This window comes from Schistocerca piceifrons, unplaced genomic scaffold (assembly GCF_021461385.2).
Source record: "Schistocerca piceifrons isolate TAMUIC-IGC-003096 unplaced genomic scaffold, iqSchPice1.1 HiC_scaffold_573, whole genome shotgun sequence".
Taxonomy (NCBI): domain Eukaryota; kingdom Metazoa; phylum Arthropoda; class Insecta; order Orthoptera; family Acrididae; genus Schistocerca; species Schistocerca piceifrons.
Genome location: NW_025728814.1, coordinates 1 through 24767, shown reverse-complemented (window position 1 = coordinate 24767; position 24767 = coordinate 1). Strand labels below are relative to the sequence as shown.

General features: G+C 54.5%; 74 non-coding genes across 74 annotated transcripts; all 74 read right to left on the bottom strand.

The window, feature by feature from the left end:
* Positions 1 to 69: 69 nt before the first annotated feature.
* Positions 70 to 151, bottom strand: Trnal-aag. Its single transcript has one exon. It is a non-coding gene; the product is annotated as a tRNA-Leu (tRNA).
* A 287-nt stretch (positions 152 to 438) lies between these two features.
* Trnah-gug lies at positions 439 to 510 on the bottom strand. Its single transcript has one exon. It is a non-coding gene; the product is annotated as a tRNA-His (tRNA).
* A 382-nt stretch (positions 511 to 892) lies between these two features.
* On the bottom strand, positions 893 to 964 carry Trnae-cuc. Its single transcript has one exon. It is a non-coding gene; the product is annotated as a tRNA-Glu (tRNA).
* A 278-nt stretch (positions 965 to 1242) lies between these two features.
* Trnal-cag lies at positions 1243 to 1324 on the bottom strand. The gene has a single exon. It is a non-coding gene; the product is annotated as a tRNA-Leu (tRNA).
* Positions 1325 to 1404: 80 nt separating this feature from the next.
* Positions 1405 to 1486, bottom strand: Trnal-aag. The gene has a single exon. It is a non-coding gene; the product is annotated as a tRNA-Leu (tRNA).
* A 287-nt stretch (positions 1487 to 1773) lies between these two features.
* Positions 1774 to 1845, bottom strand: Trnah-gug. Its single transcript has one exon. It is a non-coding gene; the product is annotated as a tRNA-His (tRNA).
* Positions 1846 to 2227: 382 nt separating this feature from the next.
* Trnae-cuc lies at positions 2228 to 2299 on the bottom strand. The gene has a single exon. It is a non-coding gene; the product is annotated as a tRNA-Glu (tRNA).
* A 278-nt stretch (positions 2300 to 2577) lies between these two features.
* On the bottom strand, positions 2578 to 2659 carry Trnal-cag. Its single transcript has one exon. It is a non-coding gene; the product is annotated as a tRNA-Leu (tRNA).
* Positions 2660 to 2739: 80 nt separating this feature from the next.
* Trnal-aag lies at positions 2740 to 2821 on the bottom strand. The gene has a single exon. It is a non-coding gene; the product is annotated as a tRNA-Leu (tRNA).
* A 287-nt stretch (positions 2822 to 3108) lies between these two features.
* On the bottom strand, positions 3109 to 3180 carry Trnah-gug. Its single transcript has one exon. It is a non-coding gene; the product is annotated as a tRNA-His (tRNA).
* Positions 3181 to 3562: 382 nt separating this feature from the next.
* Trnae-cuc lies at positions 3563 to 3634 on the bottom strand. The gene has a single exon. It is a non-coding gene; the product is annotated as a tRNA-Glu (tRNA).
* Positions 3635 to 3912: 278 nt separating this feature from the next.
* Positions 3913 to 3994, bottom strand: Trnal-cag. Its single transcript has one exon. It is a non-coding gene; the product is annotated as a tRNA-Leu (tRNA).
* Positions 3995 to 4074: 80 nt separating this feature from the next.
* On the bottom strand, positions 4075 to 4156 carry Trnal-aag. Its single transcript has one exon. It is a non-coding gene; the product is annotated as a tRNA-Leu (tRNA).
* Positions 4157 to 4443: 287 nt separating this feature from the next.
* On the bottom strand, positions 4444 to 4515 carry Trnah-gug. Its single transcript has one exon. It is a non-coding gene; the product is annotated as a tRNA-His (tRNA).
* Positions 4516 to 4897: 382 nt separating this feature from the next.
* Trnae-cuc lies at positions 4898 to 4969 on the bottom strand. The gene has a single exon. It is a non-coding gene; the product is annotated as a tRNA-Glu (tRNA).
* Positions 4970 to 5247: 278 nt separating this feature from the next.
* On the bottom strand, positions 5248 to 5329 carry Trnal-cag. Its single transcript has one exon. It is a non-coding gene; the product is annotated as a tRNA-Leu (tRNA).
* Positions 5330 to 5409: 80 nt separating this feature from the next.
* On the bottom strand, positions 5410 to 5491 carry Trnal-aag. Its single transcript has one exon. It is a non-coding gene; the product is annotated as a tRNA-Leu (tRNA).
* A 287-nt stretch (positions 5492 to 5778) lies between these two features.
* Trnah-gug lies at positions 5779 to 5850 on the bottom strand. Its single transcript has one exon. It is a non-coding gene; the product is annotated as a tRNA-His (tRNA).
* A 382-nt stretch (positions 5851 to 6232) lies between these two features.
* On the bottom strand, positions 6233 to 6304 carry Trnae-cuc. Its single transcript has one exon. It is a non-coding gene; the product is annotated as a tRNA-Glu (tRNA).
* Positions 6305 to 6582: 278 nt separating this feature from the next.
* On the bottom strand, positions 6583 to 6664 carry Trnal-cag. The gene has a single exon. It is a non-coding gene; the product is annotated as a tRNA-Leu (tRNA).
* An 80-nt stretch (positions 6665 to 6744) lies between these two features.
* Trnal-aag lies at positions 6745 to 6826 on the bottom strand. Its single transcript has one exon. It is a non-coding gene; the product is annotated as a tRNA-Leu (tRNA).
* A 287-nt stretch (positions 6827 to 7113) lies between these two features.
* On the bottom strand, positions 7114 to 7185 carry Trnah-gug. The gene has a single exon. It is a non-coding gene; the product is annotated as a tRNA-His (tRNA).
* A 382-nt stretch (positions 7186 to 7567) lies between these two features.
* Trnae-cuc lies at positions 7568 to 7639 on the bottom strand. Its single transcript has one exon. It is a non-coding gene; the product is annotated as a tRNA-Glu (tRNA).
* A 278-nt stretch (positions 7640 to 7917) lies between these two features.
* On the bottom strand, positions 7918 to 7999 carry Trnal-cag. Its single transcript has one exon. It is a non-coding gene; the product is annotated as a tRNA-Leu (tRNA).
* Positions 8000 to 8079: 80 nt separating this feature from the next.
* Trnal-aag lies at positions 8080 to 8161 on the bottom strand. The gene has a single exon. It is a non-coding gene; the product is annotated as a tRNA-Leu (tRNA).
* A 287-nt stretch (positions 8162 to 8448) lies between these two features.
* On the bottom strand, positions 8449 to 8520 carry Trnah-gug. The gene has a single exon. It is a non-coding gene; the product is annotated as a tRNA-His (tRNA).
* Positions 8521 to 8902: 382 nt separating this feature from the next.
* On the bottom strand, positions 8903 to 8974 carry Trnae-cuc. The gene has a single exon. It is a non-coding gene; the product is annotated as a tRNA-Glu (tRNA).
* A 278-nt stretch (positions 8975 to 9252) lies between these two features.
* Trnal-cag lies at positions 9253 to 9334 on the bottom strand. Its single transcript has one exon. It is a non-coding gene; the product is annotated as a tRNA-Leu (tRNA).
* An 80-nt stretch (positions 9335 to 9414) lies between these two features.
* Positions 9415 to 9496, bottom strand: Trnal-aag. Its single transcript has one exon. It is a non-coding gene; the product is annotated as a tRNA-Leu (tRNA).
* A 287-nt stretch (positions 9497 to 9783) lies between these two features.
* Positions 9784 to 9855, bottom strand: Trnah-gug. Its single transcript has one exon. It is a non-coding gene; the product is annotated as a tRNA-His (tRNA).
* Positions 9856 to 10237: 382 nt separating this feature from the next.
* Positions 10238 to 10309, bottom strand: Trnae-cuc. Its single transcript has one exon. It is a non-coding gene; the product is annotated as a tRNA-Glu (tRNA).
* Positions 10310 to 10587: 278 nt separating this feature from the next.
* On the bottom strand, positions 10588 to 10669 carry Trnal-cag. The gene has a single exon. It is a non-coding gene; the product is annotated as a tRNA-Leu (tRNA).
* An 80-nt stretch (positions 10670 to 10749) lies between these two features.
* Trnal-aag lies at positions 10750 to 10831 on the bottom strand. The gene has a single exon. It is a non-coding gene; the product is annotated as a tRNA-Leu (tRNA).
* Positions 10832 to 11118: 287 nt separating this feature from the next.
* On the bottom strand, positions 11119 to 11190 carry Trnah-gug. The gene has a single exon. It is a non-coding gene; the product is annotated as a tRNA-His (tRNA).
* A 382-nt stretch (positions 11191 to 11572) lies between these two features.
* On the bottom strand, positions 11573 to 11644 carry Trnae-cuc. Its single transcript has one exon. It is a non-coding gene; the product is annotated as a tRNA-Glu (tRNA).
* A 278-nt stretch (positions 11645 to 11922) lies between these two features.
* On the bottom strand, positions 11923 to 12004 carry Trnal-cag. The gene has a single exon. It is a non-coding gene; the product is annotated as a tRNA-Leu (tRNA).
* An 80-nt stretch (positions 12005 to 12084) lies between these two features.
* Trnal-aag lies at positions 12085 to 12166 on the bottom strand. The gene has a single exon. It is a non-coding gene; the product is annotated as a tRNA-Leu (tRNA).
* Positions 12167 to 12453: 287 nt separating this feature from the next.
* Positions 12454 to 12525, bottom strand: Trnah-gug. Its single transcript has one exon. It is a non-coding gene; the product is annotated as a tRNA-His (tRNA).
* Positions 12526 to 12907: 382 nt separating this feature from the next.
* Trnae-cuc lies at positions 12908 to 12979 on the bottom strand. Its single transcript has one exon. It is a non-coding gene; the product is annotated as a tRNA-Glu (tRNA).
* Positions 12980 to 13257: 278 nt separating this feature from the next.
* Positions 13258 to 13339, bottom strand: Trnal-cag. Its single transcript has one exon. It is a non-coding gene; the product is annotated as a tRNA-Leu (tRNA).
* An 80-nt stretch (positions 13340 to 13419) lies between these two features.
* Positions 13420 to 13501, bottom strand: Trnal-aag. The gene has a single exon. It is a non-coding gene; the product is annotated as a tRNA-Leu (tRNA).
* Positions 13502 to 13788: 287 nt separating this feature from the next.
* Trnah-gug lies at positions 13789 to 13860 on the bottom strand. Its single transcript has one exon. It is a non-coding gene; the product is annotated as a tRNA-His (tRNA).
* Positions 13861 to 14242: 382 nt separating this feature from the next.
* Trnae-cuc lies at positions 14243 to 14314 on the bottom strand. The gene has a single exon. It is a non-coding gene; the product is annotated as a tRNA-Glu (tRNA).
* A 278-nt stretch (positions 14315 to 14592) lies between these two features.
* Trnal-cag lies at positions 14593 to 14674 on the bottom strand. Its single transcript has one exon. It is a non-coding gene; the product is annotated as a tRNA-Leu (tRNA).
* Positions 14675 to 14754: 80 nt separating this feature from the next.
* Trnal-aag lies at positions 14755 to 14836 on the bottom strand. Its single transcript has one exon. It is a non-coding gene; the product is annotated as a tRNA-Leu (tRNA).
* Positions 14837 to 15123: 287 nt separating this feature from the next.
* Positions 15124 to 15195, bottom strand: Trnah-gug. Its single transcript has one exon. It is a non-coding gene; the product is annotated as a tRNA-His (tRNA).
* Positions 15196 to 15577: 382 nt separating this feature from the next.
* On the bottom strand, positions 15578 to 15649 carry Trnae-cuc. Its single transcript has one exon. It is a non-coding gene; the product is annotated as a tRNA-Glu (tRNA).
* Positions 15650 to 15927: 278 nt separating this feature from the next.
* Positions 15928 to 16009, bottom strand: Trnal-cag. Its single transcript has one exon. It is a non-coding gene; the product is annotated as a tRNA-Leu (tRNA).
* Positions 16010 to 16089: 80 nt separating this feature from the next.
* Trnal-aag lies at positions 16090 to 16171 on the bottom strand. The gene has a single exon. It is a non-coding gene; the product is annotated as a tRNA-Leu (tRNA).
* A 287-nt stretch (positions 16172 to 16458) lies between these two features.
* On the bottom strand, positions 16459 to 16530 carry Trnah-gug. Its single transcript has one exon. It is a non-coding gene; the product is annotated as a tRNA-His (tRNA).
* Positions 16531 to 16912: 382 nt separating this feature from the next.
* On the bottom strand, positions 16913 to 16984 carry Trnae-cuc. The gene has a single exon. It is a non-coding gene; the product is annotated as a tRNA-Glu (tRNA).
* A 278-nt stretch (positions 16985 to 17262) lies between these two features.
* On the bottom strand, positions 17263 to 17344 carry Trnal-cag. Its single transcript has one exon. It is a non-coding gene; the product is annotated as a tRNA-Leu (tRNA).
* Positions 17345 to 17424: 80 nt separating this feature from the next.
* Trnal-aag lies at positions 17425 to 17506 on the bottom strand. The gene has a single exon. It is a non-coding gene; the product is annotated as a tRNA-Leu (tRNA).
* Positions 17507 to 17793: 287 nt separating this feature from the next.
* On the bottom strand, positions 17794 to 17865 carry Trnah-gug. The gene has a single exon. It is a non-coding gene; the product is annotated as a tRNA-His (tRNA).
* Positions 17866 to 18247: 382 nt separating this feature from the next.
* Positions 18248 to 18319, bottom strand: Trnae-cuc. The gene has a single exon. It is a non-coding gene; the product is annotated as a tRNA-Glu (tRNA).
* A 278-nt stretch (positions 18320 to 18597) lies between these two features.
* Trnal-cag lies at positions 18598 to 18679 on the bottom strand. The gene has a single exon. It is a non-coding gene; the product is annotated as a tRNA-Leu (tRNA).
* Positions 18680 to 18759: 80 nt separating this feature from the next.
* Positions 18760 to 18841, bottom strand: Trnal-aag. The gene has a single exon. It is a non-coding gene; the product is annotated as a tRNA-Leu (tRNA).
* Positions 18842 to 19128: 287 nt separating this feature from the next.
* On the bottom strand, positions 19129 to 19200 carry Trnah-gug. The gene has a single exon. It is a non-coding gene; the product is annotated as a tRNA-His (tRNA).
* A 382-nt stretch (positions 19201 to 19582) lies between these two features.
* Positions 19583 to 19654, bottom strand: Trnae-cuc. Its single transcript has one exon. It is a non-coding gene; the product is annotated as a tRNA-Glu (tRNA).
* A 278-nt stretch (positions 19655 to 19932) lies between these two features.
* Positions 19933 to 20014, bottom strand: Trnal-cag. The gene has a single exon. It is a non-coding gene; the product is annotated as a tRNA-Leu (tRNA).
* An 80-nt stretch (positions 20015 to 20094) lies between these two features.
* Trnal-aag lies at positions 20095 to 20176 on the bottom strand. The gene has a single exon. It is a non-coding gene; the product is annotated as a tRNA-Leu (tRNA).
* Positions 20177 to 20463: 287 nt separating this feature from the next.
* Trnah-gug lies at positions 20464 to 20535 on the bottom strand. Its single transcript has one exon. It is a non-coding gene; the product is annotated as a tRNA-His (tRNA).
* A 381-nt stretch (positions 20536 to 20916) lies between these two features.
* Positions 20917 to 20988, bottom strand: Trnae-cuc. Its single transcript has one exon. It is a non-coding gene; the product is annotated as a tRNA-Glu (tRNA).
* A 278-nt stretch (positions 20989 to 21266) lies between these two features.
* Positions 21267 to 21348, bottom strand: Trnal-cag. The gene has a single exon. It is a non-coding gene; the product is annotated as a tRNA-Leu (tRNA).
* Positions 21349 to 21428: 80 nt separating this feature from the next.
* Positions 21429 to 21510, bottom strand: Trnal-aag. Its single transcript has one exon. It is a non-coding gene; the product is annotated as a tRNA-Leu (tRNA).
* Positions 21511 to 21797: 287 nt separating this feature from the next.
* Positions 21798 to 21869, bottom strand: Trnah-gug. The gene has a single exon. It is a non-coding gene; the product is annotated as a tRNA-His (tRNA).
* Positions 21870 to 22251: 382 nt separating this feature from the next.
* Trnae-cuc lies at positions 22252 to 22323 on the bottom strand. The gene has a single exon. It is a non-coding gene; the product is annotated as a tRNA-Glu (tRNA).
* Positions 22324 to 22601: 278 nt separating this feature from the next.
* Positions 22602 to 22683, bottom strand: Trnal-cag. Its single transcript has one exon. It is a non-coding gene; the product is annotated as a tRNA-Leu (tRNA).
* An 80-nt stretch (positions 22684 to 22763) lies between these two features.
* On the bottom strand, positions 22764 to 22845 carry Trnal-aag. The gene has a single exon. It is a non-coding gene; the product is annotated as a tRNA-Leu (tRNA).
* A 287-nt stretch (positions 22846 to 23132) lies between these two features.
* On the bottom strand, positions 23133 to 23204 carry Trnah-gug. Its single transcript has one exon. It is a non-coding gene; the product is annotated as a tRNA-His (tRNA).
* A 382-nt stretch (positions 23205 to 23586) lies between these two features.
* On the bottom strand, positions 23587 to 23658 carry Trnae-cuc. Its single transcript has one exon. It is a non-coding gene; the product is annotated as a tRNA-Glu (tRNA).
* A 278-nt stretch (positions 23659 to 23936) lies between these two features.
* Trnal-cag lies at positions 23937 to 24018 on the bottom strand. Its single transcript has one exon. It is a non-coding gene; the product is annotated as a tRNA-Leu (tRNA).
* An 80-nt stretch (positions 24019 to 24098) lies between these two features.
* Trnal-aag lies at positions 24099 to 24180 on the bottom strand. Its single transcript has one exon. It is a non-coding gene; the product is annotated as a tRNA-Leu (tRNA).
* Positions 24181 to 24467: 287 nt separating this feature from the next.
* Positions 24468 to 24539, bottom strand: Trnah-gug. The gene has a single exon. It is a non-coding gene; the product is annotated as a tRNA-His (tRNA).
* Positions 24540 to 24767: the final 228 nt, after the last annotated feature.

Below are 24767 nucleotides of genomic sequence, written 5' to 3'. Positions count from 1 at the left end.
GCTGTCACAGGAGCTGCCTTCTTACCCACGAGACCACACCGCAATGGAACAAAAACGAGAAGTAAAAATTGGCAGCGGTGGGATTCGAACCCACGCCTCCGAAGAGACTGGTGCCTTAAACCAGCGCCTTAGACCGCTCGGCCACGCTACCTGCGTCAGTGTTCTTCGCTTTTGTAGAAACAGTGCACGACACAGCTTCCTGTTCTGCTGCGACTGGCTGCTCATCCATTGCACCTCAAACAACTGCCCTTTTTGAATAGAGATTAACTACACAGGCAGCTGCCCGCGCTCTGGTGCGGCGGCATTGCGTGTTGATAATGAACTGGTAGTGCCACCTGCAGCCTGCGGAACATGAGTGAAAAATGAAGAGGGCACCGTGATTTCAAACACTGAGTCACAATCGTCACTGCAGCGACAGCAAGGCAAAACTTTAAAATTTGCCGTGACCAGGATTCGAACCTGGGTTATTGCGGCCACAACGCAATGTCCTAACCACTAGACGATCACGGCCACGGAAGCACCGCCGAGAGCAGTTCTCGCGACTGCAAGTGGCGATGCACAGCAAAGCTCAGCCCACACACCACTGTGTCTCCCCACAGCTGTGTCAGACGCGGTCTCCATTACATGTGTACTGGCAAACGAACGTGTCTGCGCTGTTAGGACACTAAGCAGTGTGGTTAGCTGCATTCAACCCCCGTGGCAATGTCTTGCAGTCCTCCAGCTCTGTTGACCACAGGTAGGTGCCTCGATAAGAGGTGGATAGATGTCGCATCGCTCTCGCCGTCACTTGTCACCACGAATCGTACTTAACGTAGTTTTCTGCAAGCGTCAGCGGAGCGTCAGCCGAGCTAAGTCGGGACAAGTCGCATAAGAGGAGCAACAAAATGCGCTTTTCCGGTACCGGGAATCGAACCCGGGCCTCCTGGGTGAGAGCCAGGTATCCTAGCCACTAGACCACACCGGATAACGACGCCAGGGCTCCTCCAGCGAACACAGCAGGCTATACACAATCTACTTGACGACAACGGCAAAAGTTAGCGTTTCCACTTTATAGAACGTCGTGCTCTGGACACATTTCGTGGAGACGGACGCCAGCAATCGTGACACCAAACTGCGCTTGTGAATCCTGTCGTTGCACCACGCACTGTGCTGCTACGACAATTTAAGAAAGAGACGCTCACGGCTTGCTGTGCTGTTTTCGTCGCGGGTAATCAGTGCTACGGCTTCCGAGACAGAAAACACTGGCAGCGGTGGGATTCGAACCCACGCCTCCGAAGAGACTGGTGCCTGAAACCAGCGCCTTAGACCGCTCGGCCACGCTACCTACGCGCCACGGCGGTCACAGGAGCTGCCTTCTTACCCACGAGACCACACCGCAATGGAACAAAAACGAGAAGTAAAAATTGGCAGCGGTGGGATTCGAACCCACGCCTCCGAAGAGACTGGTGCCTTAAACCAGCGCCTTAGACCGCTCGGCCACGCTACCTGCGTCAGTGTTCTTCGCTTTTGTAGAAACAGTGCACGACACAGCTTCCTGTTCTGCTGCGACTGGCTGCTCATCCATTGCACCTCAAACAACTGCCCTTTTTGAATAGAGATTAACTACACAGGCAGCTGCCCGCGCTCTGGTGCGGCGGCATTGCGTGTTGATAATGAACTGGTAGTGCCACCTGCAGCCTGCGGAACATGAGTGAAAAATGAAGAGGGCACCGTGATTTCAAACACTGAGTCACAATCGTCACTGCAGCGACAGCAAGGCAAAACTTTAAAATTTGCCGTGACCAGGATTCGAACCTGGGTTATTGCGGCCACAACGCAATGTCCTAACCACTAGACGATCACGGCCACGGAAGCACCGCCGAGAGCAGTTCTCGCGACTGCAAGTGGCGATGCACAGCAAAGCTCAGCCCACACACCACTGTGTCTCCCCACAGCTGTGTCAGACGCGGTCTCCATTACATGTGTACTGGCAAACGAACGTGTCTGCGCTGTTAGGACACTAAGCAGTGTGGTTAGCTGCATTCAACCCCCGTGGCAATGTCTTGCAGTCCTCCAGCTCTGTTGACCACAGGTAGGTGCCTCGATAAGAGGTGGATAGATGTCGCATCGCTCTCGCCGTCACTTGTCACCACGAATCGTACTTAACGTAGTTTTCTGCAAGCGTCAGCGGAGCGTCAGCCGAGCTAAGTCGGGACAAGTCGCATAAGAGGAGCAACAAAATGCGCTTTTCCGGTACCGGGAATCGAACCCGGGCCTCCTGGGTGAGAGCCAGGTATCCTAGCCACTAGACCACACCGGATAACGACGCCAGGGCTCCTCCAGCGAACACAGCAGGCTATACACAATCTACTTGACGACAACGGCAAAAGTTAGCGTTTCCACTTTATAGAACGTCGTGCTCTGGACACATTTCGTGGAGACGGACGCCAGCAATCGTGACACCAAACTGCGCTTGTGAATCCTGTCGTTGCACCACGCACTGTGCTGCTACGACAATTTAAGAAAGAGACGCTCACGGCTTGCTGTGCTGTTTTCGTCGCGGGTAATCAGTGCTACGGCTTCCGAGACAGAAAACACTGGCAGCGGTGGGATTCGAACCCACGCCTCCGAAGAGACTGGTGCCTGAAACCAGCGCCTTAGACCGCTCGGCCACGCTACCTACGCGCCACGGCGGTCACAGGAGCTGCCTTCTTACCCACGAGACCACACCGCAATGGAACAAAAACGAGAAGTAAAAATTGGCAGCGGTGGGATTCGAACCCACGCCTCCGAAGAGACTGGTGCCTTAAACCAGCGCCTTAGACCGCTCGGCCACGCTACCTGCGTCAGTGTTCTTCGCTTTTGTAGAAACAGTGCACGACACAGCTTCCTGTTCTGCTGCGACTGGCTGCTCATCCATTGCACCTCAAACAACTGCCCTTTTTGAATAGAGATTAACTACACAGGCAGCTGCCCGCGCTCTGGTGCGGCGGCATTGCGTGTTGATAATGAACTGGTAGTGCCACCTGCAGCCTGCGGAACATGAGTGAAAAATGAAGAGGGCACCGTGATTTCAAACACTGAGTCACAATCGTCACTGCAGCGACAGCAAGGCAAAACTTTAAAATTTGCCGTGACCAGGATTCGAACCTGGGTTATTGCGGCCACAACGCAATGTCCTAACCACTAGACGATCACGGCCACGGAAGCACCGCCGAGAGCAGTTCTCGCGACTGCAAGTGGCGATGCACAGCAAAGCTCAGCCCACACACCACTGTGTCTCCCCACAGCTGTGTCAGACGCGGTCTCCATTACATGTGTACTGGCAAACGAACGTGTCTGCGCTGTTAGGACACTAAGCAGTGCGGTTAGCTGCATTCAACCCCCGTGGCAATGTCTTGCAGTCCTCCAGCTCTGTTGACCACAGGTAGGTGCCTCGATAAGAGGTGGATAGATGTCGCATCGCTCTCGCCGTCACTTATCACCACGAATCGTACTTAACGTAGTTTTCTGCAAGCGTCAGCGGAGCGTCAGCCGAGCTAAGTCGGGACAAGTCGCATAAGAGGAGCAACAAAATGCGCTTTTCCGGTACCGGGAATCGAACCCGGGCCTCCTGGGTGAGAGCCAGGTATCCTAGCCACTAGACCACACCGGATAACGACGCCAGGGCTCCTCCAGCGAACACAGCAGGCTATACACAATCTACTTGACGACAACGGCAAAAGTTAGCGTTTCCACTTTATAGAACGTCGTGCTCTGGACACATTTCGTGGAGACGGACGCCAGCAATCGTGACACCAAACTGCGCTTGTGAATCCTGTCGTTGCACCACGCACTGTGCTGCTACGACAATTTAAGAAAGAGACGCTCACGGCTTGCTGTGCTGTTTTCGTCGCGGGTAATCAGTGCTACGGCTTCCGAGACAGAAAACACTGGCAGCGGTGGGATTCGAACCCACGCCTCCGAAGAGACTGGTGCCTGAAACCAGCGCCTTAGACCGCTCGGCCACGCTACCTACGCGCCACGGCTGTCACAGGAGCTGCCTTCTTACCCACGAGACCACACCGCAATGGAACAAAAACGAGAAGTAAAAATTGGCAGCGGTGGGATTCGAACCCACGCCTCCGAAGAGACTGGTGCCTTAAACCAGCGCCTTAGACCGCTCGGCCACGCTACCTGCGTCAGTGTTCTTCGCTTTTGTAGAAACAGTGCACGACACAGCTTCCTGTTCTGCTGCGACTGGCTGCTCATCCATTGCACCTCAAACAACTGCCCTTTTTGAATAGAGATTAACTACACAGGCAGCTGCCCGCGCTCTGGTGCGGCGGCATTGCGTGTTGATAATGAACTGGTAGTGCCACCTGCAGCCTGCGGAACATGAGTGAAAAATGAAGAGGGCACCGTGATTTCAAACACTGAGTCACAATCGTCACTGCAGCGACAGCAAGGCAAAACTTTAAAATTTGCCGTGACCAGGATTCGAACCTGGGTTATTGCGGCCACAACGCAATGTCCTAACCACTAGACGATCACGGCCACGGAAGCACCGCCGAGAGCAGTTCTCGCGACTGCAAGTGGCGATGCACAGCAAAGCTCAGCCCACACACCACTGTGTCTCCCCACAGCTGTGTCAGACGCGGTCTCCATTACATGTGTACTGGCAAACGAACGTGTCTGCGCTGTTAGGACACTAAGCAGTGTGGTTAGCTGCATTCAACCCCCGTGGCAATGTCTTGCAGTCCTCCAGCTCTGTTGACCACAGGTAGGTGCCTCGATAAGAGGTGGATAGATGTCGCATCGCTCTCGCCGTCACTTGTCACCACGAATCGTACTTAACGTAGTTTTCTGCAAGCGTCAGCGGAGCGTCAGCCGAGCTAAGTCGGGACAAGTCGCATAAGAGGAGCAACAAAATGCGCTTTTCCGGTACCGGGAATCGAACCCGGGCCTCCTGGGTGAGAGCCAGGTATCCTAGCCACTAGACCACACCGGATAACGACGCCAGGGCTCCTCCAGCGAACACAGCAGGCTATACACAATCTACTTGACGACAACGGCAAAAGTTAGCGTTTCCACTTTATAGAACGTCGTGCTCTGGACACATTTCGTGGAGACGGACGCCAGCAATCGTGACACCAAACTGCGCTTGTGAATCCTGTCGTTGCACCACGCACTGTGCTGCTACGACAATTTAAGAAAGAGACGCTCACGGCTTGCTGTGCTGTTTTCGTCGCGGGTAATCAGTGCTACGGCTTCCGAGACAGAAAACACTGGCAGCGGTGGGATTCGAACCCACGCCTCCGAAGAGACTGGTGCCTGAAACCAGCGCCTTAGACCGCTCGGCCACGCTACCTACGCGCCACGGCGGTCACAGGAGCTGCCTTCTTACCCACGAGACCACACCGCAATGGAACAAAAACGAGAAGTAAAAATTGGCAGCGGTGGGATTCGAACCCACGCCTCCGAAGAGACTGGTGCCTTAAACCAGCGCCTTAGACCGCTCGGCCACGCTACCTGCGTCAGTGTTCTTCGCTTTTGTAGAAACAGTGCACGACACAGCTTCCTGTTCTGCTGCGACTGGCTGCTCATCCATTGCACCTCAAACAACTGCCCTTTTTGAATAGAGATTAACTACACAGGCAGCTGCCCGCGCTCTGGTGCGGCGGCATTGCGTGTTGATAATGAACTGGTAGTGCCACCTGCAGCCTGCGGAACATGAGTGAAAAATGAAGAGGGCACCGTGATTTCAAACACTGAGTCACAATCGTCACTGCAGCGACAGCAAGGCAAAACTTTAAAATTTGCCGTGACCAGGATTCGAACCTGGGTTATTGCGGCCACAACGCAATGTCCTAACCACTAGACGATCACGGCCACGGAAGCACCGCCGAGAGCAGTTCTCGCGACTGCAAGTGGCGATGCACAGCAAAGCTCAGCCCACACACCACTGTGTCTCCCCACAGCTGTGTCAGACGCGGTCTCCATTACATGTGTACTGGCAAACGAACGTGTCTGCGCTGTTAGGACACTAAGCAGTGTGGTTAGCTGCATTCAACCCCCGTGGCAATGTCTTGCAGTCCTCCAGCTCTGTTGACCACAGGTAGGTGCCTCGATAAGAGGTGGATAGATGTCGCATCGCTCTCGCCGTCACTTGTCACCACGAATCGTACTTAACGTAGTTTTCTGCAAGCGTCAGCGGAGCGTCAGCCGAGCTAAGTCGGGACAAGTCGCATAAGAGGAGCAACAAAATGCGCTTTTCCGGTACCGGGAATCGAACCCGGGCCTCCTGGGTGAGAGCCAGGTATCCTAGCCACTAGACCACACCGGATAACGACGCCAGGGCTCCTCCAGCGAACACAGCAGGCTATACACAATCTACTTGACGACAACGGCAAAAGTTAGCGTTTCCACTTTATAGAACGTCGTGCTCTGGACACATTTCGTGGAGACGGACGCCAGCAATCGTGACACCAAACTGCGCTTGTGAATCCTGTCGTTGCACCACGCACTGTGCTGCTACGACAATTTAAGAAAGAGACGCTCACGGCTTGCTGTGCTGTTTTCGTCGCGGGTAATCAGTGCTACGGCTTCCGAGACAGAAAACACTGGCAGCGGTGGGATTCGAACCCACGCCTCCGAAGAGACTGGTGCCTGAAACCAGCGCCTTAGACCGCTCGGCCACGCTACCTACGCGCCACGGCGGTCACAGGAGCTGCCTTCTTACCCACGAGACCACACCGCAATGGAACAAAAACGAGAAGTAAAAATTGGCAGCGGTGGGATTCGAACCCACGCCTCCGAAGAGACTGGTGCCTTAAACCAGCGCCTTAGACCGCTCGGCCACGCTACCTGCGTCAGTGTTCTTCGCTTTTGTAGAAACAGTGCACGACACAGCTTCCTGTTCTGCTGCGACTGGCTGCTCATCCATTGCACCTCAAACAACTGCCCTTTTTGAATAGAGATTAACTACACAGGCAGCTGCCCGCGCTCTGGTGCGGCGGCATTGCGTGTTGATAATGAACTGGTAGTGCCACCTGCAGCCTGCGGAACATGAGTGAAAAATGAAGAGGGCACCGTGATTTCAAACACTGAGTCACAATCGTCACTGCAGCGACAGCAAGGCAAAACTTTAAAATTTGCCGTGACCAGGATTCGAACCTGGGTTATTGCGGCCACAACGCAATGTCCTAACCACTAGACGATCACGGCCACGGAAGCACCGCCGAGAGCAGTTCTCGCGACTGCAAGTGGCGATGCACAGCAAAGCTCAGCCCACACACCACTGTGTCTCCCCACAGCTGTGTCAGACGCGGTCTCCATTACATGTGTACTGGCAAACGAACGTGTCTGCGCTGTTAGGACACTAAGCAGTGCGGTTAGCTGCATTCAACCCCCGTGGCAATGTCTTGCAGTCCTCCAGCTCTGTTGACCACAGGTAGGTGCCTCGATAAGAGGTGGATAGATGTCGCATCGCTCTCGCCGTCACTTATCACCACGAATCGTACTTAACGTAGTTTTCTGCAAGCGTCAGCGGAGCGTCAGCCGAGCTAAGTCGGGACAAGTCGCATAAGAGGAGCAACAAAATGCGCTTTTCCGGTACCGGGAATCGAACCCGGGCCTCCTGGGTGAGAGCCAGGTATCCTAGCCACTAGACCACACCGGATAACGACGCCAGGGCTCCTCCAGCGAACACAGCAGGCTATACACAATCTACTTGACGACAACGGCAAAAGTTAGCGTTTCCACTTTATAGAACGTCGTGCTCTGGACACATTTCGTGGAGACGGACGCCAGCAATCGTGACACCAAACTGCGCTTGTGAATCCTGTCGTTGCACCACGCACTGTGCTGCTACGACAATTTAAGAAAGAGACGCTCACGGCTTGCTGTGCTGTTTTCGTCGCGGGTAATCAGTGCTACGGCTTCCGAGACAGAAAACACTGGCAGCGGTGGGATTCGAACCCACGCCTCCGAAGAGACTGGTGCCTGAAACCAGCGCCTTAGACCGCTCGGCCACGCTACCTACGCGCCACGGCTGTCACAGGAGCTGCCTTCTTACCCACGAGACCACACCGCAATGGAACAAAAACGAGAAGTAAAAATTGGCAGCGGTGGGATTCGAACCCACGCCTCCGAAGAGACTGGTGCCTTAAACCAGCGCCTTAGACCGCTCGGCCACGCTACCTGCGTCAGTGTTCTTCGCTTTTGTAGAAACAGTGCACGACACAGCTTCCTGTTCTGCTGCGACTGGCTGCTCATCCATTGCACCTCAAACAACTGCCCTTTTTGAATAGAGATTAACTACACAGGCAGCTGCCCGCGCTCTGGTGCGGCGGCATTGCGTGTTGATAATGAACTGGTAGTGCCACCTGCAGCCTGCGGAACATGAGTGAAAAATGAAGAGGGCACTGTGATTTCAAACACTGAGTCACAATCGTCACTGCAGCGACAGCAAGGCAAAACTTTAAAATTTGCCGTGACCAGGATTCGAACCTGGGTTATTGCGGCCACAACGCAATGTCCTAACCACTAGACGATCACGGCCACGGAAGCACCGCCGAGAGCAGTTCTCGCGACTGCAAGTGGCGATGCACAGCAAAGCTCAGCCCACACACCACTGTGTCTCCCCACAGCTGTGTCAGACGCGGTCTCCATTACATGTGTACTGGCAAACGAACGTGTCTGCGCTGTTAGGACACTAAGCAGTGTGGTTAGCTGCATTCAACCCCCGTGGCAATGTCTTGCAGTCCTCCAGCTCTGTTGACCACAGGTAGGTGCCTCGATAAGAGGTGGATAGATGTCGCATCGCTCTCGCCGTCACTTGTCACCACGAATCGTACTTAACGTAGTTTTCTGCAAGCGTCAGCGGAGCGTCAGCCGAGCTAAGTCGGGACAAGTCGCATAAGAGGAGCAACAAAATGCGCTTTTCCGGTACCGGGAATCGAACCCGGGCCTCCTGGGTGAGAGCCAGGTATCCTAGCCACTAGACCACACCGGATAACGACGCCAGGGCTCCTCCAGCGAACACAGCAGGCTATACACAATCTACTTGACGACAACGGCAAAAGTTAGCGTTTCCACTTTATAGAACGTCGTGCTCTGGACACATTTCGTGGAGACGGACGCCAGCAATCGTGACACCAAACTGCGCTTGTGAATCCTGTCGTTGCACCACGCACTGTGCTGCTACGACAATTTAAGAAAGAGACGCTCACGGCTTGCTGTGCTGTTTTCGTCGCGGGTAATCAGTGCTACGGCTTCCGAGACAGAAAACACTGGCAGCGGTGGGATTCGAACCCACGCCTCCGAAGAGACTGGTGCCTGAAACCAGCGCCTTAGACCGCTCGGCCACGCTACCTACGCGCCACGGCGGTCACAGGAGCTGCCTTCTTACCCACGAGACCACACCGCAATGGAACAAAAACGAGAAGTAAAAATTGGCAGCGGTGGGATTCGAACCCACGCCTCCGAAGAGACTGGTGCCTTAAACCAGCGCCTTAGACCGCTCGGCCACGCTACCTGCGTCAGTGTTCTTCGCTTTTGTAGAAACAGTGCACGACACAGCTTCCTGTTCTGCTGCGACTGGCTGCTCATCCATTGCACCTCAAACAACTGCCCTTTTTGAATAGAGATTAACTACACAGGCAGCTGCCCGCGCTCTGGTGCGGCGGCATTGCGTGTTGATAATGAACTGGTAGTGCCACCTGCAGCCTGCGGAACATGAGTGAAAAATGAAGAGGGCACCGTGATTTCAAACACTGAGTCACAATCGTCACTGCAGCGACAGCAAGGCAAAACTTTAAAATTTGCCGTGACCAGGATTCGAACCTGGGTTATTGCGGCCACAACGCAATGTCCTAACCACTAGACGATCACGGCCACGGAAGCACCGCCGAGAGCAGTTCTCGCGACTGCAAGTGGCGATGCACAGCAAAGCTCAGCCCACACACCACTGTGTCTCCCCACAGCTGTGTCAGACGCGGTCTCCATTACATGTGTACTGGCAAACGAACGTGTCTGCGCTGTTAGGACACTAAGCAGTGTGGTTAGCTGCATTCAACCCCCGTGGCAATGTCTTGCAGTCCTCCAGCTCTGTTGACCACAGGTAGGTGCCTCGATAAGAGGTGGATAGATGTCGCATCGCTCTCGCCGTCACTTGTCACCACGAATCGTACTTAACGTAGTTTTCTGCAAGCGTCAGCGGAGCGTCAGCCGAGCTAAGTCGGGACAAGTCGCATAAGAGGAGCAACAAAATGCGCTTTTCCGGTACCGGGAATCGAACCCGGGCCTCCTGGGTGAGAGCCAGGTATCCTAGCCACTAGACCACACCGGATAACGACGCCAGGGCTCCTCCAGCGAACACAGCAGGCTATACACAATCTACTTGACGACAACGGCAAAAGTTAGCGTTTCCACTTTATAGAACGTCGTGCTCTGGACACATTTCGTGGAGACGGACGCCAGCAATCGTGACACCAAACTGCGCTTGTGAATCCTGTCGTTGCACCACGCACTGTGCTGCTACGACAATTTAAGAAAGAGACGCTCACGGCTTGCTGTGCTGTTTTCGTCGCGGGTAATCAGTGCTACGGCTTCCGAGACAGAAAACACTGGCAGCGGTGGGATTCGAACCCACGCCTCCGAAGAGACTGGTGCCTGAAACCAGCGCCTTAGACCGCTCGGCCACGCTACCTACGCGCCACGGCGGTCACAGGAGCTGCCTTCTTACCCACGAGACCACACCGCAATGGAACAAAAACGAGAAGTAAAAATTGGCAGCGGTGGGATTCGAACCCACGCCTCCGAAGAGACTGGTGCCTTAAACCAGCGCCTTAGACCGCTCGGCCACGCTACCTGCGTCAGTGTTCTTCGCTTTTGTAGAAACAGTGCACGACACAGCTTCCTGTTCTGCTGCGACTGGCTGCTCATCCATTGCACCTCAAACAACTGCCCTTTTTGAATAGAGATTAACTACACAGGCAGCTGCCCGCGCTCTGGTGCGGCGGCATTGCGTGTTGATAATGAACTGGTAGTGCCACCTGCAGCCTGCGGAACATGAGTGAAAAATGAAGAGGGCACCGTGATTTCAAACACTGAGTCACAATCGTCACTGCAGCGACAGCAAGGCAAAACTTTAAAATTTGCCGTGACCAGGATTCGAACCTGGGTTATTGCGGCCACAACGCAATGTCCTAACCACTAGACGATCACGGCCACGGAAGCACCGCCGAGAGCAGTTCTCGCGACTGCAAGTGGCGATGCACAGCAAAGCTCAGCCCACACACCACTGTGTCTCCCCACAGCTGTGTCAGACGCGGTCTCCATTACATGTGTACTGGCAAACGAACGTGTCTGCGCTGTTAGGACACTAAGCAGTGTGGTTAGCTGCATTCAACCCCCGTGGCAATGTCTTGCAGTCCTCCAGCTCTGTTGACCACAGGTAGGTGCCTCGATAAGAGGTGGATAGATGTCGCATCGCTCTCGCCGTCACTTGTCACCACGAATCGTACTTAACGTAGTTTTCTGCAAGCGTCAGCGGAGCGTCAGCCGAGCTAAGTCGGGACAAGTCGCATAAGAGGAGCAACAAAATGCGCTTTTCCGGTACCGGGAATCGAACCCGGGCCTCCTGGGTGAGAGCCAGGTATCCTAGCCACTAGACCACACCGGATAACGACGCCAGGGCTCCTCCAGCGAACACAGCAGGCTATACACAATCTACTTGACGACAACGGCAAAAGTTAGCGTTTCCACTTTATAGAACGTCGTGCTCTGGACACATTTCGTGGAGACGGACGCCAGCAATCGTGACACCAAACTGCGCTTGTGAATCCTGTCGTTGCACCACGCACTGTGCTGCTACGACAATTTAAGAAAGAGACGCTCACGGCTTGCTGTGCTGTTTTCGTCGCGGGTAATCAGTGCTACGGCTTCCGAGACAGAAAACACTGGCAGCGGTGGGATTCGAACCCACGCCTCCGAAGAGACTGGTGCCTGAAACCAGCGCCTTAGACCGCTCGGCCACGCTACCTACGCGCCACGGCGGTCACAGGAGCTGCCTTCTTACCCACGAGACCACACCGCAATGGAACAAAAACGAGAAGTAAAAATTGGCAGCGGTGGGATTCGAACCCACGCCTCCGAAGAGACTGGTGCCTTAAACCAGCGCCTTAGACCGCTCGGCCACGCTACCTGCGTCAGTGTTCTTCGCTTTTGTAGAAACAGTGCACGACACAGCTTCCTGTTCTGCTGCGACTGGCTGCTCATCCATTGCACCTCAAACAACTGCCCTTTTTGAATAGAGATTAACTACACAGGCAGCTGCCCGCGCTCTGGTGCGGCGGCATTGCGTGTTGATAATGAACTGGTAGTGCCACCTGCAGCCTGCGGAACATGAGTGAAAAATGAAGAGGGCACCGTGATTTCAAACACTGAGTCACAATCGTCACTGCAGCGACAGCAAGGCAAAACTTTAAAATTTGCCGTGACCAGGATTCGAACCTGGGTTATTGCGGCCACAACGCAATGTCCTAACCACTAGACGATCACGGCCACGGAAGCACCGCCGAGAGCAGTTCTCGCGACTGCAAGTGGCGATGCACAGCAAAGCTCAGCCCACACACCACTGTGTCTCCCCACAGCTGTGTCAGACGCGGTCTCCATTACATGTGTACTGGCAAACGAACGTGTCTGCGCTGTTAGGACACTAAGCAGTGTGGTTAGCTGCATTCAACCCCCGTGGCAATGTCTTGCAGTCCTCCAGCTCTGTTGACCACAGGTAGGTGCCTCGATAAGAGGTGGATAGATGTCGCATCGCTCTCGCCGTCACTTGTCACCACGAATCGTACTTAACGTAGTTTTCTGCAAGCGTCAGCGGAGCGTCAGCCGAGCTAAGTCGGGACAAGTCGCATAAGAGGAGCAACAAAATGCGCTTTTCCGGTACCGGGAATCGAACCCGGGCCTCCTGGGTGAGAGCCAGGTATCCTAGCCACTAGACCACACCGGATAACGACGCCAGGGCTCCTCCAGCGAACACAGCAGGCTATACACAATCTACTTGACGACAACGGCAAAAGTTAGCGTTTCCACTTTATAGAACGTCGTGCTCTGGACACATTTCGTGGAGACGGACGCCAGCAATCGTGACACCAAACTGCGCTTGTGAATCCTGTCGTTGCACCACGCACTGTGCTGCTACGACAATTTAAGAAAGAGACGCTCACGGCTTGCTGTGCTGTTTTCGTCGCGGGTAATCAGTGCTACGGCTTCCGAGACAGAAAACACTGGCAGCGGTGGGATTCGAACCCACGCCTCCGAAGAGACTGGTGCCTGAAACCAGCGCCTTAGACCGCTCGGCCACGCTACCTACGCGCCACGGCGGTCACAGGAGCTGCCTTCTTACCCACGAGACCACACCGCAATGGAACAAAAACGAGAAGTAAAAATTGGCAGCGGTGGGATTCGAACCCACGCCTCCGAAGAGACTGGTGCCTTAAACCAGCGCCTTAGACCGCTCGGCCACGCTACCTGCGTCAGTGTTCTTCGCTTTTGTAGAAACAGTGCACGACACAGCTTCCTGTTCTGCTGCGACTGGCTGCTCATCCATTGCACCTCAAACAACTGCCCTTTTTGAATAGAGATTAACTACACAGGCAGCTGCCCGCGCTCTGGTGCGGCGGCATTGCGTGTTGATAATGAACTGGTAGTGCCACCTGCAGCCTGCGGAACATGAGTGAAAAATGAAGAGGGCACCGTGATTTCAAACACTGAGTCACAATCGTCACTGCAGCGACAGCAAGGCAAAACTTTAAAATTTGCCGTGACCAGGATTCGAACCTGGGTTATTGCGGCCACAACGCAATGTCCTAACCACTAGACGATCACGGCCACGGAAGCACCGCCGAGAGCAGTTCTCGCGACTGCAAGTGGCGATGCACAGCAAAGCTCAGCCCACACACCACTGTGTCTCCCCACAGCTGTGTCAGACGCGGTCTCCATTACATGTGTACTGGCAAACGAACGTGTCTGCGCTGTTAGGACACTAAGCAGTGTGGTTAGCTGCATTCAACCCCCGTGGCAATGTCTTGCAGTCCTCCAGCTCTGTTGACCACAGGTAGGTGCCTCGATAAGAGGTGGATAGATGTCGCATCGCTCTCGCCGTCACTTGTCACCACGAATCGTACTTAACGTAGTTTTCTGCAAGCGTCAGCGGAGCGTCAGCCGAGCTAAGTCGGGACAAGTCGCATAAGAGGAGCAACAAAATGCGCTTTTCCGGTACCGGGAATCGAACCCGGGCCTCCTGGGTGAGAGCCAGGTATCCTAGCCACTAGACCACACCGGATAACGACGCCAGGGCTCCTCCAGCGAACACAGCAGGCTATACACAATCTACTTGACGACAACGGCAAAAGTTAGCGTTTCCACTTTATAGAACGTCGTGCTCTGGACACATTTCGTGGAGACGGACGCCAGCAATCGTGACACCAAACTGCGCTTGTGAATCCTGTCGTTGCACCACGCACTGTGCTGCTACGACAATTTAAGAAAGAGACGCTCACGGCTTGCTGTGCTGTTTTCGTCGCGGGTAATCAGTGCTACGGCTTCCGAGACAGAAAACACTGGCAGCGGTGGGATTCGAACCCACGCCTCCGAAGAGACTGGTGCCTGAAACCAGCGCCTTAGACCGCTCGGCCACGCTACCTACGCGCCACGGCGGTCACAGGAGCTGCCTTCTTACCCACGAGACCACACCGCAATGGAACAAAAACGAGAAGTAAAAATTGGCAGCGGTGGGATTCGAACCCACGCCTCCGAAGAGACTGGTGCCTTAAACCAGCGCCTTAGACCGCTCGGCCACGCTACCTGCGTCAGTGTTCTTCGCTTTTGTAGAAACAGTGCACGACACAGCTTCCTGTTCTGCTGCGACTGGCTGCTCATCCATTGCACCTCAAACAACTGCCCTTTTTGAATAGAGATTAACTACACAGGCAGCTGCCCGCGCTCTGGTGCGGCGGCATTGCGTGTTGATAATGAACTGGTAGTGCCACCTGCAGCCTGCGGAACATGAGTGAAAAATGAAGAGGGCACCGTGATTTCAAACACTGAGTCACAATCGTCACTGCAGCGACAGCAAGGCAAAACTTTAAAATTTGCCGTGACCAGGATTCGAACCTGGGTTATTGCGGCCACAACGCAATGTCCTAACCACTAGACGATCACGGCCACGGAAGCACCGCCGAGAGCAGTTCTCGCGACTGCAAGTGGCGATGCACAGCAAAGCTCAGCCCACACACCACTGTGTCTCCCCACAGCTGTGTCAGACGCGGTCTCCATTACATGTGTACTGGCAAACGAACGTGTCTGCGCTGTTAGGACACTAAGCAGTGTGGTTAGCTGCATTCAACCCCCGTGGCAATGTCTTGCAGTCCTCCAGCTCTGTTGACCACAGGTAGGTGCCTCGATAAGAGGTGGATAGATGTCGCATCGCTCTCGCCGTCACTTGTCACCACGAATCGTACTTAACGTAGTTTTCTGCAAGCGTCAGCGGAGCGTCAGCCGAGCTAAGTCGGGACAAGTCGCATAAGAGGAGCAACAAAATGCGCTTTTCCGGTACCGGGAATCGAACCCGGGCCTCCTGGGTGAGAGCCAGGTATCCTAGCCACTAGACCACACCGGATAACGACGCCAGGGCTCCTCCAGCGAACACAGCAGGCTATACACAATCTACTTGACGACAACGGCAAAAGTTAGCGTTTCCACTTTATAGAACGTCGTGCTCTGGACACATTTCGTGGAGACGGACGCCAGCAATCGTGACACCAAACTGCGCTTGTGAATCCTGTCGTTGCACCACGCACTGTGCTGCTACGACAATTTAAGAAAGAGACGCTCACGGCTTGCTGTGCTGTTTTCGTCGCGGGTAATCAGTGCTACGGCTTCCGAGACAGAAAACACTGGCAGCGGTGGGATTCGAACCCACGCCTCCGAAGAGACTGGTGCCTGAAACCAGCGCCTTAGACCGCTCGGCCACGCTACCTACGCGCCACGGCGGTCACAGGAGCTGCCTTCTTACCCACGAGACCACACCGCAATGGAACAAAAACGAGAAGTAAAAATTGGCAGCGGTGGGATTCGAACCCACGCCTCCGAAGAGACTGGTGCCTTAAACCAGCGCCTTAGACCGCTCGGCCACGCTACCTGCGTCAGTGTTCTTCGCTTTTGTAGAAACAGTGCACGACACAGCTTCCTGTTCTGCTGCGACTGGCTGCTCATCCATTGCACCTCAAACAACTGCCCTTTTTGAATAGAGATTAACTACACAGGCAGCTGCCCGCGCTCTGGTGCGGCGGCATTGCGTGTTGATAATGAACTGGTAGTGCCACCTGCAGCCTGCGGAACATGAGTGAAAAATGAAGAGGGCACCGTGATTTCAAACACTGAGTCACAATCGTCACTGCAGCGACAGCAAGGCAAAACTTTAAAATTTGCCGTGACCAGGATTCGAACCTGGGTTATTGCGGCCACAACGCAATGTCCTAACCACTAGACGATCACGGCCACGGAAGCACCGCCGAGAGCAGTTCTCGCGACTGCAAGTGGCGATGCACAGCAAAGCTCAGCCCACACACCACTGTGTCTCCCCACAGCTGTGTCAGACGCGGTCTCCATTACATGTGTACTGGCAAACGAACGTGTCTGCGCTGTTAGGACACTAAGCAGTGTGGTTAGCTGCATTCAACCCCCGTGGCAATGTCTTGCAGTCCTCCAGCTCTGTTGACCACAGGTAGGTGCCTCGATAAGAGGTGGATAGATGTCGCATCGCTCTCGCCGTCACTTGTCACCACGAATCGTACTTAACGTAGTTTTCTGCAAGCGTCAGCGGAGCGTCAGCCGAGCTAAGTCGGGACAAGTCGCATAAGAGGAGCAACAAAATGCGCTTTTCCGGTACCGGGAATCGAACCCGGGCCTCCTGGGTGAGAGCCAGGTATCCTAGCCACTAGACCACACCGGATAACGACGCCAGGGCTCCTCCAGCGAACACAGCAGGCTATACACAATCTACTTGACGACAACGGCAAAAGTTAGCGTTTCCACTTTATAGAACGTCGTGCTCTGGACACATTTCGTGGAGACGGACGCCAGCAATCGTGACACCAAACTGCGCTTGTGAATCCTGTCGTTGCACCACGCACTGTGCTGCTACGACAATTTAAGAAAGAGACGCTCACGGCTTGCTGTGCTGTTTTCGTCGCGGGTAATCAGTGCTACGGCTTCCGAGACAGAAAACACTGGCAGCGGTGGGATTCGAACCCACGCCTCCGAAGAGACTGGTGCCTGAAACCAGCGCCTTAGACCGCTCGGCCACGCTACCTACGCGCCACGGCGGTCACAGGAGCTGCCTTCTTACCCACGAGACCACACCGCAATGGAACAAAAACGAGAAGTAAAAATTGGCAGCGGTGGGATTCGAACCCACGCCTCCGAAGAGACTGGTGCCTTAAACCAGCGCCTTAGACCGCTCGGCCACGCTACCTGCGTCAGTGTTCTTCGCTTTTGTAGAAACAGTGCACGACACAGCTTCCTGTTCTGCTGCGACTGGCTGCTCATCCATTGCACCTCAAACAACTGCCCTTTTTGAATAGAGATTAACTACACAGGCAGCTGCCCGCGCTCTGGTGCGGCGGCATTGCGTGTTGATAATGAACTGGTAGTGCCACCTGCAGCCTGCGGAACATGAGTGAAAAATGAAGAGGGCACCGTGATTTCAAACACTGAGTCACAATCGTCACTGCAGCGACAGCAAGGCAAAACTTTAAAATTTGCCGTGACCAGGATTCGAACCTGGGTTATTGCGGCCACAACGCAATGTCCTAACCACTAGACGATCACGGCCACGGAAGCACCGCCGAGAGCAGTTCTCGCGACTGCAAGTGGCGATGCACAGCAAAGCTCAGCCCACACACCACTGTGTCTCCCCACAGCTGTGTCAGACGCGGTCTCCATTACATGTGTACTGGCAAACGAACGTGTCTGCGCTGTTAGGACACTAAGCAGTGTGGTTAGCTGCATTCAACCCCCGTGGCAATGTCTTGCAGTCCTCCAGCTCTGTTGACCACAGGTAGGTGCCTCGATAAGAGGTGGATAGATGTCGCATCGCTCTCGCCGTCACTTGTCACCACGAATCGTACTTAACGTAGTTTTCTGCAAGCGTCAGCGGAGCGTCAGCCGAGCTAAGTCGGGACAAGTCGCATAAGAGGAGCAACAAAATGCGCTTTTCCGGTACCGGGAATCGAACCCGGGCCTCCTGGGTGAGAGCCAGGTATCCTAGCCACTAGACCACACCGGATAACGACGCCAGGGCTCCTCCAGCGAACACAGCAGGCTATACACAATCTACTTGACGACAACGGCAAAAGTTAGCGTTTCCACTTTATAGAACGTCGTGCTCTGGACACATTTCGTGGAGACGGACGCCAGCAATCGTGACACCAAACTGCGCTTGTGAATCCTGTCGTTGCACCACGCACTGTGCTGCTACGACAATTTAAGAAAGAGACGCTCACGGCTTGCTGTGCTGTTTTCGTCGCGGGTAATCAGTGCTACGGCTTCCGAGACAGAAAACACTGGCAGCGGTGGGATTCGAACCCACGCCTCCGAAGAGACTGGTGCCTGAAACCAGCGCCTTAGACCGCTCGGCCACGCTACCTACGCGCCACGGCGGTCACAGGAGCTGCCTTCTTACCCACGAGACCACACCGCAATGGAACAAAAACGAGAAGTAAAAATTGGCAGCGGTGGGATTCGAACCCACGCCTCCGAAGAGACTGGTGCCTTAAACCAGCGCCTTAGACCGCTCGGCCACGCTACCTGCGTCAGTGTTCTTCGCTTTTGTAGAAACAGTGCACGACACAGCTTCCTGTTCTGCTGCGACTGGCTGCTCATCCATTGCACCTCAAACAACTGCCCTTTTTGAATAGAGATTAACTACACAGGCAGCTGCCCGCGCTCTGGTGCGGCGGCATTGCGTGTTGATAATGAACTGGTAGTGCCACCTGCAGCCTGCGGAACATGAGTGAAAAATGAAGAGGGCACCGTGATTTCAAACACTGAGTCACAATCGTCACTGCAGCGACAGCAAGGCAAAACTTTAAAATTTGCCGTGACCAGGATTCGAACCTGGGTTATTGCGGCCACAACGCAATGTCCTAACCACTAGACGATCACGGCCACGGAAGCACCGCCGAGAGCAGTTCTCGCGACTGCAAGTGGCGATGCACAGCAAAGCTCAGCCCACACACCACTGTGTCTCCCCACAGCTGTGTCAGACGCGGTCTCCATTACATGTGTACTGGCAAACGAACGTGTCTGCGCTGTTAGGACACTAAGCAGTGTGGTTAGCTGCATTCAACCCCCGTGGCAATGTCTTGCAGTCCTCCAGCTCTGTTGACCACAGGTAGGTGCCTCGATAAGAGGTGGATAGATGTCGCATCGCTCTCGCCGTCACTTGTCACCACGAATCGAACTTAACGTAGTTTTCTGCAAGCGTCAGCGGAGCGTCAGCCGAGCTAAGTCGGGACAAGTCGCATAAGAGGAGCAACAAAATGCGCTTTTCCGGTACCGGGAATCGAACCCGGGCCTCCTGGGTGAGAGCCAGGTATCCTAGCCACTAGACCACACCGGATAACGACGCCAGGGCTCCTCCAGCGAACACAGCAGGCTATACACAATCTACTTGACGACAACGGCAAAAGTTAGCGTTTCCACTTTATAGAACGTCGTGCTCTGGACACATTTCGTGGAGACGGACGCCAGCAATCGTGACACCAAACTGCGCTTGTGAATCCTGTCGTTGCACCACGCACTGTGCTGCTACGACAATTTAAGAAAGAGACGCTCACGGCTTGCTGTGCTGTTTTCGTCGCGGGTAATCAGTGCTACGGCTTCCGAGACAGAAAACACTGGCAGCGGTGGGATTCGAACCCACGCCTCCGAAGAGACTGGTGCCTGAAACCAGCGCCTTAGACCGCTCGGCCACGCTACCTACGCGCCACGGCGGTCACAGGAGCTGCCTTCTTACCCACGAGACCACACCGCAATGGAACAAAAACGAGAAGTAAAAATTGGCAGCGGTGGGATTCGAACCCACGCCTCCGAAGAGACTGGTGCCTTAAACCAGCGCCTTAGACCGCTCGGCCACGCTACCTGCGTCAGTGTTCTTCGCTTTTGTAGAAACAGTGCACGACACAGCTTCCTGTTCTGCTGCGACTGGCTGCTCATCCATTGCACCTCAAACAACTGCCCTTTTTGAATAGAGATTAACTACACAGGCAGCTGCCCGCGCTCTGGTGCGGCGGCATTGCGTGTTGATAATGAACTGGTAGTGCCACCTGCAGCCTGCGGAACATGAGTGAAAAATGAAGAGGGCACCGTGATTTCAAACACTGAGTCACAATCGTCACTGCAGCGACAGCAAGGCAAAACTTTAAAATTTGCCGTGACCAGGATTCGAACCTGGGTTATTGCGGCCACAACGCAATGTCCTAACCACTAGACGATCACGGCCACGGAAGCACCGCCGAGAGCAGTTCTCGCGACTGCAAGTGGCGATGCACAGCAAAGCTCAGCCCACACACCACTGTGTCTCCCCACAGCTGTGTCAGACGCGGTCTCCATTACATGTGTACTGGCAAACGAACGTGTCTGCGCTGTTAGGACACTAAGCAGTGTGGTTAGCTGCATTCAACCCCCGTGGCAATGTCTTGCAGTCCTCCAGCTCTGTTGACCACAGGTAGGTGCCTCGATAAGAGGTGGATAGATGTCGCATCGCTCTCGCCGTCACTTGTCACCACGAATCGTACTTAACGTAGTTTTCTGCAAGCGTCAGCGGAGCGTCAGCCGAGCTAAGTCGGGACAAGTCGCATAAGAGGAGCAACAAATGCGCTTTTCCGGTACCGGGAATCGAACCCGGGCCTCCTGGGTGAGAGCCAGGTATCCTAGCCACTAGACCACACCGGATAACGACGCCAGGGCTCCTCCAGCGAACACAGCAGGCTATACACAATCTACTTGACGACAACGGCAAAAGTTAGCGTTTCCACTTTATAGAACGTCGTGCTCTGGACACATTTCGTGGAGACGGACGCCAGCAATCGTGACACCAAACTGCGCTTGTGAATCCTGTCGTTGCACCACGCACTGTGCTGCTACGACAATTTAAGAAAGAGACGCTCACGGCTTGCTGTGCTGTTTTCGTCGCGGGTAATCAGTGCTACGGCTTCCGAGACAGAAAACACTGGCAGCGGTGGGATTCGAACCCACGCCTCCGAAGAGACTGGTGCCTGAAACCAGCGCCTTAGACCGCTCGGCCACGCTACCTACGCGCCACGGCGGTCACAGGAGCTGCCTTCTTACCCACGAGACCACACCGCAATGGAACAAAAACGAGAAGTAAAAATTGGCAGCGGTGGGATTCGAACCCACGCCTCCGAAGAGACTGGTGCCTTAAACCAGCGCCTTAGACCGCTCGGCCACGCTACCTGCGTCAGTGTTCTTCGCTTTTGTAGAAACAGTGCACGACACAGCTTCCTGTTCTGCTGCGACTGGCTGCTCATCCATTGCACCTCAAACAACTGCCCTTTTTGAATAGAGATTAACTACACAGGCAGCTGCCCGCGCTCTGGTGCGGCGGCATTGCGTGTTGATAATGAACTGGTAGTGCCACCTGCAGCCTGCGGAACATGAGTGAAAAATGAAGAGGGCACCGTGATTTCAAACACTGAGTCACAATCGTCACTGCAGCGACAGCAAGGCAAAACTTTAAAATTTGCCGTGACCAGGATTCGAACCTGGGTTATTGCGGCCACAACGCAATGTCCTAACCACTAGACGATCACGGCCACGGAAGCACCGCCGAGAGCAGTTCTCGCGACTGCAAGTGGCGATGCACAGCAAAGCTCAGCCCACACACCACTGTGTCTCCCCACAGCTGTGTCAGACGCGGTCTCCATTACATGTGTACTGGCAAACGAACGTGTCTGCGCTGTTAGGACACTAAGCAGTGTGGTTAGCTGCATTCAACCCCCGTGGCAATGTCTTGCAGTCCTCCAGCTCTGTTGACCACAGGTAGGTGCCTCGATAAGAGGTGGATAGATGTCGCATCGCTCTCGCCGTCACTTGTCACCACGAATCGTACTTAACGTAGTTTTCTGCAAGCGTCAGCGGAGCGTCAGCCGAGCTAAGTCGGGACAAGTCGCATAAGAGGAGCAACAAAATGCGCTTTTCCGGTACCGGGAATCGAACCCGGGCCTCCTGGGTGAGAGCCAGGTATCCTAGCCACTAGACCACACCGGATAACGACGCCAGGGCTCCTCCAGCGAACACAGCAGGCTATACACAATCTACTTGACGACAACGGCAAAAGTTAGCGTTTCCACTTTATAGAACGTCGTGCTCTGGACACATTTCGTGGAGACGGACGCCAGCAATCGTGACACCAAACTGCGCTTGTGAATCCTGTCGTTGCACCACGCACTGTGCTGCTACGACAATTTAAGAAAGAGACGCTCACGGCTTGCTGTGCTGTTTTCGTCGCGGGTAATCAGTGCTACGGCTTCCGAGACAGAAAACACTGGCAGCGGTGGGATTCGAACCCACGCCTCCGAAGAGACTGGTGCCTGAAACCAGCGCCTTAGACCGCTCGGCCACGCTACCTACGCGCCACGGCGGTCACAGGAGCTGCCTTCTTACCCACGAGACCACACCGCAATGGAACAAAAACGAGAAGTAAAAATTGGCAGCGGTGGGATTCGAACCCACGCCTCCGAAGAGACTGGTGCCTTAAACCAGCGCCTTAGACCGCTCGGCCACGCTACCTGCGTCAGTGTTCTTCGCTTTTGTAGAAACAGTGCACGACACAGCTTCCTGTTCTGCTGCGACTGGCTGCTCATCCATTGCACCTCAAACAACTGCCCTTTTTGAATAGAGATTAACTACACAGGCAGCTGCCCGCGCTCTGGTGCGGCGGCATTGCGTGTTGATAATGAACTGGTAGTGCCACCTGCAGCCTGCGGAACATGAGTGAAAAATGAAGAGGGCACCGTGATTTCAAACACTGAGTCACAATCGTCACTGCAGCGACAGCAAGGCAAAACTTTAAAATTTGCCGTGACCAGGATTCGAACCTGGGTTATTGCGGCCACAACGCAATGTCCTAACCACTAGACGATCACGGCCACGGAAGCACCGCCGAGAGCAGTTCTCGCGACTGCAAGTGGCGATGCACAGCAAAGCTCAGCCCACACACCACTGTGTCTCCCCACAGCTGTGTCAGACGCGGTCTCCATTACATGTGTACTGGCAAACGAACGTGTCTGCGCTGTTAGGACACTAAGCAGTGTGGTTAGCTGCATTCAACCCCCGTGGCAATGTCTTGCAGTCCTCCAGCTCTGTTGACCACAGGTAGGTGCCTCGATAAGAGGTGGATAGATGTCGCATCGCTCTCGCCGTCACTTGTCACCACGAATCGTACTTAACGTAGTTTTCTGCAAGCGTCAGCGGAGCGTCAGCCGAGCTAAGTCGGGACAAGTCGCATAAGAGGAGCAACAAAATGCGCTTTTCCGGTACCGGGAATCGAACCCGGGCCTCCTGGGTGAGAGCCAGGTATCCTAGCCACTAGACCACACCGGATAACGACGCCAGGGCTCCTCCAGCGAACACAGCAGGCTATACACAATCTACTTGACGACAACGGCAAAAGTTAGCGTTTCCACTTTATAGAACGTCGTGCTCTGGACACATTTCGTGGAGACGGACGCCAGCAATCGTGACACCAAACTGCGCTTGTGAATCCTGTCGTTGCACCACGCACTGTGCTGCTACGACAATTTAAGAAAGAGACGCTCACGGCTTGCTGTGCTGTTTTCGTCGCGGGTAATCAGTGCTACGGCTTCCGAGACAGAAAACACTGGCAGCGGTGGGATTCGAACCCACGCCTCCGAAGAGACTGGTGCCTGAAACCAGCGCCTTAGACCGCTCGGCCACGCTACCTACGCGCCACGGCGGTCACAGGAGCTGCCTTCTTACCCACGAGACCACACCGCAATGGAACAAAAACGAGAAGTAAAAATTGGCAGCGGTGGGATTCGAACCCACGCCTCCGAAGAGACTGGTGCCTTAAACCAGCGCCTTAGACCGCTCGGCCACGCTACCTGCGTCAGTGTTCTTCGCTTTTGTAGAAACAGTGCACGACACAGCTTCCTGTTCTGCTGCGACTGGCTGCTCATCCATTGCACCTCAAACAACTGCCCTTTTTGAATAGAGATTAACTACACAGGCAGCTGCCCGCGCTCTGGTGCGGCGGCATTGCGTGTTGATAATGAACTGGTAGTGCCACCTGCAGCCTGCGGAACATGAGTGAAAAATGAAGAGGGCACCGTGATTTCAAACACTGAGTCACAATCGTCACTGCAGCGACAGCAAGGCAAAACTTTAAAATTTGCCGTGACCAGGATTCGAACCTGGGTTATTGCGGCCACAACGCAATGTCCTAACCACTAGACGATCACGGCCACGGAAGCACCGCCGAGAGCAGTTCTCGCGACTGCAAGTGGCGATGCACAGCAAAGCTCAGCCCACACACCACTGTGTCTCCCCACAGCTGTGTCAGACGCGGTCTCCATTACATGTGTACTGGCAAACGAACGTGTCTGCGCTGTTAGGACACTAAGCAGTGTGGTTAGCTGCATTCAACCCCCGTGGCAATGTCTTGCAGTCCTCCAGCTCTGTTGACCACAGGT